Here is a 10,900-nt window from a genome sequence, read left to right as displayed (position 1 = left end):
GTGTGTGTGTGTGTGTGTGTGTGTGTGTGTGTGTGTGTGTGTGTGTGTGGCGTACACACCTGTGCAGAATCCATCTCCAGCTCCTTCTGCTTCCTCTCAAACACCTTGTCCCTCTTGTCCCTCTCAAACTCCTTCTTGCAGCATCTCAGCAGCAGCTTGCGGAAGTTGACCGTGGTGCTGGGCTTGTCTGTCATCGGCACCTTGAGCTGCAGCAACAACAACAACGACGACAACAACAACAACAACAACATGTTGGGTTGAGGGGACGTTGAGAAAGGTGGGAAAGGTTGAGTGAGAGAGATAGATAGATATTAGAGGATAGGAACAGAGAGAGAGAGAGAGAGGGAGAGAGAGAGAGAGAGGGAGAGAGAGGGAGAGAGAGAGAGAAAGAGGGAGAGAGAGAGAGAGAGAGAGAGAGGGAGAGAGAGAGGGAGTGAGGGAGGGAGAGAGAGAGAGAGGGAGAGAGGGAGGGAGGGAGAGAGAGAGAAGGAGAGAGAGAGAGAGAGAGAGAGAGAGAGAGAGAGAGAGGGAGAGAGGGAGGGAGGGAGAGAGAGATGGCGACGACCCGAGACAGGAGAAAACATCGTCAGATTGTTTATTGAGAAAGGTGAGAAACGTTGAGTGAGAGAGAGAGATAGATATCAGCACATTTTTGGTATATATACGGTCCCGGTTGGGAATCAAACCCGCAACCTTAGGCGTTATGCTTAGCGCGGTGCTTTAACCGGAACCGCCGCACGTGTGTGACGAAGAGGCAAAGGGTGTGACGACGGGAGCTTGCGTACCGTTGCTAGGCAGCGACACATGTTCCCGTAGGCCACGGAGAAGCTGGGCTCGTCGATGGCCTTCTCGAACACCAGGTCGATGACGCCCTTCAGCCGCTCCTCCGTGTCGATGGTCAGGTCCGTCACCTGCTTCATCAGCTGGTTGAACATCTGGGGCGTCAGCTTGTTGAGGATGCTGCGGACCTTCCGGAACAGCTCCTGTGTGGAGAGGGCGGCAATAACACGGAATGACAACGATGCACGACGATGTTTAGTGAGGTAAACATTTTCCTCCTCACACTCCATTAACTACTCAGGACTGGAAAGACTTCAGTCGTAACAAGGACCGCTGAGAGCTATTTTTGTGATGTGTGTGTGTGTGTGTGTGTGTGTTTGTGTGTGTGTATTTCGATTAGGTTTACAAGGGTGTGTGTGAGTGTACGTGTGCGTGTAGTTAGGTTTACAAAAGGGTGTGTGTGAGTGTGTGTGTGTGTGTGTGAGTGTGTGTTTGTGTGTGTATTTAGGTTAGGTTTACAAGGGTGTGTGTGTGTGTGTGTATTTAGGTATACAAAAGGGTGTGTGTGTGTGATGACACAGTCTAAACAGGGCTGGAGGCCCTGCTGTGGTTGAGTGTGGTGTGTGTCTGTGTGTGTGTGTGTGTGTGTGTGTGTGTGTGTTCCTGTGTATCCATGCCAGTCGTTTTTTAAATACTCTCGGCCCGGTATTTAAAAACGTTTAACCTGCATCAGATCGATCCAGATTATTGTTAGCTATCCAGGATCAGATCGAGCTGCCTGATTTCCCCCCTATACGACTCATAATGGTTAAAGTCCATTCATTCATTCATTCATTCATTCATAATCAGACAGAAAAATTAAAAATAAAAAGAATGGTAAAAGTTCTGAAATACTGGGCCCTGATTGGTTCTGAAATACTGGGCCCTGATTGGTTCGTCCAACCAGGTGAGATTGAGGCACGTGGGTTGGAACCAGAACCAGTACCAGCTGAGACTCTCCAGGACCAGGACTGGGTATCAGTGATCTAATGTGTTGGCTTAAAAAGGCCTAGTCTGGGTGGTCTGCCCGCCTCTACCTGTGTTTTCACCACTTCCGGGTCGTCCGAGGGGGTCTGGACCTTCTGGCCGGGCTTCCAGGCGTTCTCCGACTTCTTCAGCTGGACCTCGTCGTTGGCCGACACGTTCAGGATGATCTTCCTGGGCGGGGGCCGCCGGGCCCCTCCCCCCATGTTCATCATCTGGGAGAGAGGTAGAGAGAGAGAAGGAGGGAGGGGGAGAGGGTAGAGAGAGAGAAGGAGGGAGGGGGGGTGGGGGTGGAGGGAATAGAGAGGGGGGAGGGAGGGAGAGGGTAGAGAGATAGACAGAGAGAAGGGAGGGAGAGGGGGGAGTAGGTAGAGGGGGGAGGGAGGGAGAGGAAGGGGTAGAGAGGGGGGAGGGAGGGAGAGGGTAGAGAGATAGAGAGGGGGGAGGGAGGGAGAGGGTAGAGAGATAGAGAGAGAGGGAGGGAGGGGGTAGAGAGGGGGAGGGAGGGAGGGAGAGGGAGAGGGAGGGAGAGAGGGAGAAGAGAGTAGGGAGAGAGAAAGAGTGAGAGAGCAAGTAAGATTGAGAGAGAGAGAGAGAGAGAGAGAGAGAGAGACACACAAACAAACAAACACATACCCACATCAACATCTGCATGGCATCCCTTCCAGCAAAGGCCAAAAAAATCCCTGAATCTCCTCAAATTAGAGCTTTGATTTGACGATTTTTCATTCTCTTTTAGATTTAATCTATGCCCTTTTAAAATGTGGCCGACACCAAAAAACCACAACTTCTCCTCACGGCACGACCGCACGTTCACCATCACTTATCTCCCCGGTCGGAACCCAAGAATGTCTTTTCTTTCGTGTTTTTCTCTTTTTTTTAAAATTGATTTACTACAACATCAGAATTCACTTTTATTCAACTATATACAACAAAATGCAGTTTAGTATTCAACCAGAAGTGCAGTACTGATATTACATGCATGTTTCATTTACATTTTCACAACTACACGTTCGCTCATATGTGGGGGACGTACCGGTTCAATCAATAGAACGGCTATATTCAGTGGAAATAAGGGCCAGACGGACGGACCTTATTTCGCTGTAAAAAAGACGTCCACAGACGTCTGGTGCGCACTGGGCACGTTCACCATCTTTTAAAAAAAATTGATTTACTACAACATCAGAAGGCTGAGATTCAACAGAGAGAGAGAGAGAGAGAGAGAGAGAGAGAGAGAGAGAGAGAGAGAGAGAGAGAGAGAGAGAGAGAGAAAGAAGGGAAAGATATAGAAAAAACTAAAGATAAAGTATAATTACATGAGCGTGGATGTGTGCGTGACTCACGGCGGCGCCGCGGCCTCCCGACCAGCTGCCTGCCGCCAAAGTCTGCGAAGGCCGGGGTGAAGTCGGGACCCCGAGAGATCACCCTGGAGTCCACGGACCCCCGCACCGGCACCTTGTTCTGGTTTATCTGGGGGGGGAGGGAGGGAGGGAGAGGGAGGGAGAGAGGGAGGGAGAGAAGGAGAGAGAGGGAGGGAGGGGGGGAGGGAGGGAGAGAGACAGAGAGACACAATGAACAGGCCAGCAGGGGGAGCAGTGAGAAGACAGCAGTGAACCTCTACTCTGAGCCGGGGGGGGGGGCAGACCCTCCCCTTCCTCCCCCCTCCTCATCCTCCTCAACCCCCTCCCCCCCTCTCATTAGGATCTAACCCACTGGTGCTCTAAACGCTAACATGTCATACACATTAGATACTGTACTGTGTGTAGACAAACTCATTACTCTGGAGGGGCTGCTGAGAAAAAATCTATCTACATTTGTATTGACTGAATAAGCCAGACTCATGGAGTAGTTTGCTCCTTACAAACAAAGAGTTCCCCTCTGAGGGAGGAAGAAGACAGCTTCCATTGCTCCCATATTCCACATATTAGTTTTTAGAGCTCAATATTGACTGAGCCATATTGGTAGAGGGTTCAGGGCCTTCCTCACTGCTCTGGCTGACATACAAACACACACACTGTCTAAAACACACTCACATAGACACACACACAGACACACACACACACACACACACACACCTTGTCCAGCACTACGTCACTGATCTGAGGCAGTCCCTCTGGCTTCTGCACGCAGGCGGGCGTGAACTGGAAGCCCAGCAGGAAGTCCCGGTTGTACTGGCGCTTCCCATTGGCCTCGGCCAGATCTAGACCAATCAGGGAGTGAGGGAGAGGGAGAGGGAGAGAGAGAGAGAGAGAGAGAGAGAGAGAGAGAGAGAGAGAGAGAGAGAGAGAGAGAGAGAGGGAGAGAGGGAGGGAGGGAGAGAGAGGGGGAGAGGGAGACAGAGAGAGGGAGAGGGAAAGAGGGAGAGAAAGAGAGGGAGAGAGATAGGGAGAAAAAGAAGGAGAGGTGAGGTGAGGAAAACTAGTTAGGTACAGAATGATAGAAGTCTAACTCTAAATTAAGACATTCATTCAAATCAGTACAAACAAGACAATTCCACAACCTTCACAGTGATCAAGGTCATGTGGAAACAGTAGGGGAGGGGCGAGGAGTTTACGCTCATGCCAATAGCTGTATAATCTGTATAATTAACCCGTCTCATTAACCCTTTTAGACCTAATTATATATTCATATTTTCATATGTGCATTTGATTGGCTATTATTAAATGATAGCATAATGTATCACAACGGCCAACATCACAATTACAATCTGACAAACAACAATTTCAGGCTGTCCACTTAAAATTGTACAATACTGTTCCTATAGACCATCTTAAAAGTCATACTACTAAAACTATTAAAACAACCTCTCGACTAAGACTCCATTAAAAAAAACTTTCAACAACCCTTCCCTCCCTCCTTCCCTCCACCCTCCTTCCCTCCCTCCCTCCATCCCTCCCTCCCTCCATCCACCCATCCCTCACTCCCTCCACCCCTCCTTCCCTCCATCCTCCCATCCATCCCTCCTTCCCTCCCTCCCTCCCTCCCTCCCTCCCTCCCTCCATACCTGTAGTGGGACTCTTCCTAGAGAGGCTGTGTGTCTGGGGCTCGGAGGGGCTCTTGCCCTCGGCTGAGACGGGCGCCTCTGGCCCCGCTCTGAGGGGGGCCTCTTTAGTGTCTGAGGGCCTGGAGGCCCTGGCCGCCTCGCTGGCCTCCGCTGTGGCCTGCACGAGTGGCGGAAGGCCAGGGGGAGGGGCCGGCCCGGCGGCGGGGGTGGGGCTGGCGGCCGGCGTGACGGCGGGCACCGCGGCAACAGGTGCCACAGGGGTCGCGGTCGCGGCCATCTCAGGGACCACCGCCGTGTCCGTGTCCGTGGTCTTTTCCGAGTCTTTTCGCTCTCTGGAGGCCTGAGCCTGGCTGGTGGTGAGGGCCTGGCTGGTGGTGAGGGCCTGGCTGGGGGTGAGGGCCTGAATGGGGGTGAGGGCCTGGCTGGGGGTGAGGGCCTGGCTGGGGGTGAGGGCCTGGCTGGGGGTGAAGGCCTGGCTGGTGGTGAGGGCCTGGCTGGGGGTGAGGGCCAGAAAATGCTGAAATGAAGATGAATATTAGGACCATTGGTGGATATTTGGTACTAAAAGGCAGCACCTCCACAGAATCTGTGATTCTAATACACTGGAGACAAACAATATGATGCTATGATAAGTTGGTGCTTACCCGGGCCCAAGATTGCAAGTCAGATACCAGCCTCTCCAGCTCCTGGGTTTTCTCCCTGGAGATGCTCAGTTCCTGCCTCGCCTTGTTAGCCTGACCCTGAAGCTCCTGTGCATGGCGCTCTGAGGCCTCAGACAGGGCCTTCTTCTGAGAGGCCTCAAGCTCCTTGGCCTGGGTCTCACACTGCTGCACATGCTTTTCCTATACAATGCATAAGAAGAGAGACATTTTAACTAATTACATCACCAATTGTTAGGGATGGGACAGGGAGGGAGAGAATGATCAGGAAAAGGTCTGGTCAAGTCTCTATACTTTATGTGTTATAGGTTAATATGTGGCAGCACTCAAGAAAAGGCATTTCTAATAACATTCAAAGCCATTTCGGTAGTCTTCACCAACCTCTTATTGTCCCTGACTTTCAATGTTTTATCCAGATCATCACTCACCAGGTCAACAATTTTCTTCTGCAGGCTGTTTAGCTGACCCTGATGTTTGTCTGTGATCTCCTTCAGCTCCTGGTCCTTCCGGCCCAGTTCCTGCTGTTGTTGCTCTTCAGAACGTGCCATCCGTTCCTTCTCCTCTGCCAGTTGGGTCTGTAACTCCTCTAACTGCCTAGGAAAAGGAGGGGGAGAGGGGGATAACTAAACTACTACTACAAACTAGAGGCTCATTCTATGGAACAGTTTTAAAGAATGATAGACTGAATATTGATCATATCGATGGCCGAAACGCAAAACCTCCTATCTGGAAAATGTTCTGATTTGCGGTTTTCACTTTAAATTAAAGTAAAGGCCGATTTAAAGTTCTGCGTCGAATTTACGTGCGTAGCTTATGTAATCTACGTAAGGGGTCTCGCACTTTACACTTCTGCGTAGGCCGCGCTGCAATTACACCGTCACATCGCTAGGTGGCAGTGTGTTTTCTATGCCCCTGTGCTGTGCCTCTTCCGGTTAGGAACTCAACGGAGCTCAAAGCTCAAAGCGGCATAATAGCGATCTTTTTGTTGTTATGCTTGTTGTAAATAAAAGTTCTATGATGCATTGAAATGACATTAAACTAAGATAATAGGATGGTTATCATAATTTTTCAAATCTTTATTAATGAGTAATTACAGAAAAAGTAAATGACATTTCTGTCATGGCTTCCGCATTTTGGCCGACGAGAGAGTCGGAATCATGTGCTACCAAGCGGACCAATCACAGAGCTTATGGTTGCGTAGAAACTGACGCGTTCTTAAATTTTTGGAGATGTGCGCGTCAAGCCTCTCCGTAGGCAAGGCGGGCCCACGCGAGCCGACGCAAGGCTACGGCGTCGATTTTACGCAGAAGTTTAAATCGGCCTTCAGGCTGCACATGATAAGTCTGTCTGTGAAAAAGTGAATTTTGCAGATAGGAGGTCTGAAGTGTTGAAAAACCCACTCAATATAACAAATAACAGTTTTAGAATCACTAAATACTTATAATTTGTGAATTGGATTCACTGTATCGCCAGCCGTCCTGTTCCTAGGCTACTGGGTTAGAGATACATGGCTTTTAAACAAACATGTTTTAAAATGTTCATGTTCAAAAGCAAGGACTGTGTGATCATCTAATTATGTGTAGTTATGTTGATGTTCTATCAGCGTGTTCTGATGTGCTAAACATGCAGTTACATGTCAGTATAGCGATGTTTTCTTTTTAGCTGCTAGGTAGCTCAACGAGATGATACCAACATTCAAATAAGCAAATCTTCTTCAACTATTTTTCAATGTATGACACATCCTTTGAAAGCTTACAATCTGCACTTTCATAATCTCTGAACTGAAAAATTACCTCGCCCTACTTGGGGACTTTTTCACCAGACCATGTCACATATGGAGACAAAATTAACCTCAGTAAGACCTGATAAACCAAGATAGAAATATGGTGAGACCTACTTTAATATAGCAACTATCACATGCTTTATGAGCAACATCTTACTATTTGAGATGAGCATTAAAACTACAGTACAAGTACAAGATGAGTAATTTGTGAATATTTTGTATTCTGTTCAGCAAGCAATGTAAAGACACTTCAACATCACCCAAGATTATACAACTGTAATTTCTTAAATAACACTAAAGGCAAGTCAGGTATCAACATTTGTAAGATAAAAATTAACGTTTCATTGTTCTACAACAGAGCAAATAACATTTGGATTGGCATGTTTGAGGACACACCTCTGCTGAAAATGCAATGTACGAGAGACTTCATCAGAACATTTTTGGGCTGTTAAAGGCATGTACCTTTCTTTTTGAGTGAGGTCTTCATTCATTTTGGTGAGCTGTTCTGAGCGATCACCTGTTGACTTCATCATGTCTGAGATGTCACTTTTGAGTTGGGCCTTGTCCTTTGTGATCTGATCAAGTTTCTCATCCCCAGCCTTTAGCTTCCTCTCCAGGCCTGAATGTGAGAAACACAATTAAATCTACTAGTCAGTCCCTGAACAAGAACACACGCCGTTTTGTTACAACATACACATATTTCCCACACAATGGACATGTCAGTAAAGACAACTTTCCCACACAATGGACATAAACACAACTTTATCACCAAGGAGAGCAATAATGGTGATATTTTGTGATTTTTTTTTTATCATCACGTGTCCCCTTTTTAACCAGGCATATTCACACTTACACCGGTGTTTTATGGAATGAAAAATAACCCATAAGGAAGACAATTCATTGGAATTTACTCACACTTTACTCAACTAGAACAAAAAAACAATGTCACATAAATGGTGACTTGTACTGTGTGTGTGCTGTACATTAAACACCACAATTCTGGCCAAAGCTCTGACCTGCAAGTTGGCTCCTTAGAGCCTCTGATTCATCGGAGAGAGATGTGCATTGCTCCTCCTTTTTGCCAAGCTTCTCAAGCAACTCTGAAAGAAGGAGTTGAATTCAGATTACTTCATGTATCTACAAGTAAGATCTGTCAAACAAAAAGGGTATGAAAGATCAAGCCAAGTAAATACATTTACCTTGCATAGTTTGTGTTGATTTAATCTTCTCATCTGTGCTTTCTTCCAGTTTTTGTTTCTGAGGAAATAAAAAAAGTTATTAGTATGTGTGTGCATGCTGGAATGTGTTGTTCTAAGACACACCTCAAAATTACTCACAATTCATAATGAGACATCCAAGTTATGCTTATACTAAAGACTGAAATTTAGGTTTATCCATGATGATATAATAAGTCAAAACCTCTATAGGCATCTAGCCTCTTGAAGAATGTGTCACCACCATGTGATGAATCTGTGTAGCACAACATTGCATTCTTTGTAGCATTCACTAGCATGCTGATGATGCTATGCTCTTCCTTACCTGAGCTTACCTTAAGTCCTATCCCAACAGTCATGCCACCCATGCCCAACCCCTGGCTCCTCACCACCCTTCTGTAGGCCCCATAACTCACCAGCTCCTGCTCCAAGGAGCTCTTTTCCTGCTGAACAGAGGTCAGGCTGTGCTGCACAGAGAGAAGCTTCTGCTGCTGTCCTTCCAACTCAGAGCTTAACTCGTTGAACTATAGCACAGGCCAGATGGTGACACCATGCATGGACATGGAGGACATTTTGAAGAAAACAAAATGACAATAAGTAAACAAAATAAATATGGAGGAAAGGGTAATAATGAATAAAAATAAATTCAAGTAAGGAATTTGATGAAAGGGATAAGCTATAACAGATAGTATCATACAGATGTATTCCATGATCAATTGGCAAATGTGTTAGTTAAAACATATGGGATTGGATATACATTTGGAGATTGAAATGGTGATTGACAATGGGAAGATGGATGTAGGCCCACCTTGACGCCCTGTGAGCGGGCCTGGCTCTGGGCCTCCTCCAGCTGGGTCCTCAGGCTCTGGAGCTCTAAGTTACCTTGAGTTTCCTGGGAATTCAGGGCCTCCATAGCTGCCACCTGCTCTTGGGCCTCTCTGGCTCTGTCCTGGACCTGCTGGACTAACTTTGCTTCGTTGTCTTCCAGCTCCTTTACTTTCATCTCAGCAGCATGCAGTTTGCCCAGCACATCCTCCATCTCCACCAGGTGCTGCTCCTCAGCACTCTCCACACTGGTCCGCAGAGACTCATCCAGATGCTCCTTCTCTTCTGACACAATCAGCAGCTGTGATTTTAGCTCCTCTGTCTCCTGTGCCAAGACTGCAGCCCCTGCCCTGTGCCTGGCCCCTGCCTCCTCCAGCGCTAACTTGTGGTCCACCTTCAGCCTCTCCAAGGCACTCTTGGTCTCTACTAGCTCTGTCGCCTGGGCACCTTCCCCTTTGCTGAAGGACACCTTCAACCCCTCCATTGCTTGTTGGTGAGAGGCAATGGCAGATTCCAGCTTAGAGCGCCACAACTCTATGATGTCTGCATTTTCCTTCTCACCTTGGCTCAGGCGCATTCGCAACTGCTCGTTGTCACCGGAGAGCCTCCCGGATGAAGCCTGAAGCTGGGCCTGTGCTTCACGGTGGGCTTTCTCTTCAGCCCCCATCCTCTCCTTTAGCTCAGTCAGCTCACCCTGTTGATTGGCTTCCTGAGAGGCCAGCTGAGCTCTTAGTGTGATCACCTCCTCAAGAAGAGGTGAGGCAGTGGAGTCAGCACCCTCAGAGACCTGTTGGGACTCCAGACGCAGCCGCAAGTCGGCCACTTCCCTTGACCGCAGAGAGAGGTCCCTCTCCAGCTCCATGATGCGGGACTTCTCGGACACCGTGGCAACCTATAGGACAGGACAACTCTGGCTCAAAAATAGTGTGTTCTGTATACACTTGCAAGACAAGGTAACTGCTGAATATCCCTGGCATCACGCAAGTCTTTGAGGAAGGGTCTGTATTGAGTTTAAATAGGGCCCTATACAAACACGTGGCAGAGAGGTCCATCATAGCAGTAGTATAAGTACATCAAATGACACTCTAATCCCACATTTGTTATATAGGATGCCTGTTCCTAATGTATTGCGCTGCCCTCTAGTGGATATAGTTTGGTGGTACCATATCAGTTCTCACACAGCACACCTCTGGTGTTTTGAACTTCACCCCCCAGGAGCTGCAGTGTCTCCTGGTTTTCATACTTCGAATTAGATCTGGAAACCCAGACGTGTACACTCTCAGTGATTCATTACATCAATTGAAAAAAGAAAACCAGCAGAGACTGTGGCCCTTAAGGATTGCAGTTGAATGCCCTTACCATATTGGTTGTGATACACCTAAGGGAGGAACACATTGGCTAGGAATAGGAGCAGGAGAAAGACTTGCAAGAGATGGGGAACCCCAGATAAGCAGGCTGGGAGGGTCAGGTGTCTGAGACACAGGATAACTGGGAACAAGGGGGGGTTGGGGATAGGGAAACTGACTGGCTACTCAGCAGCACCAGCATCGGGGCTTAAAGTGGGGAAAAATGCTGCGCCTGAAACTTTTTCTTGGGGAGGGGGGTCACAGTT

The sequence above is a fragment of the Nansenia antarctica genome (genome assembly GCF_963989245.1).
Source record: "Nansenia antarctica genome assembly, contig: SUPER_18_unloc_1, whole genome shotgun sequence".
In the NCBI taxonomy this organism is placed as follows: domain Eukaryota; kingdom Metazoa; phylum Chordata; class Actinopteri; order Argentiniformes; family Microstomatidae; genus Nansenia; species Nansenia antarctica.
This window is presented reverse-complemented; position numbering follows the sequence as displayed.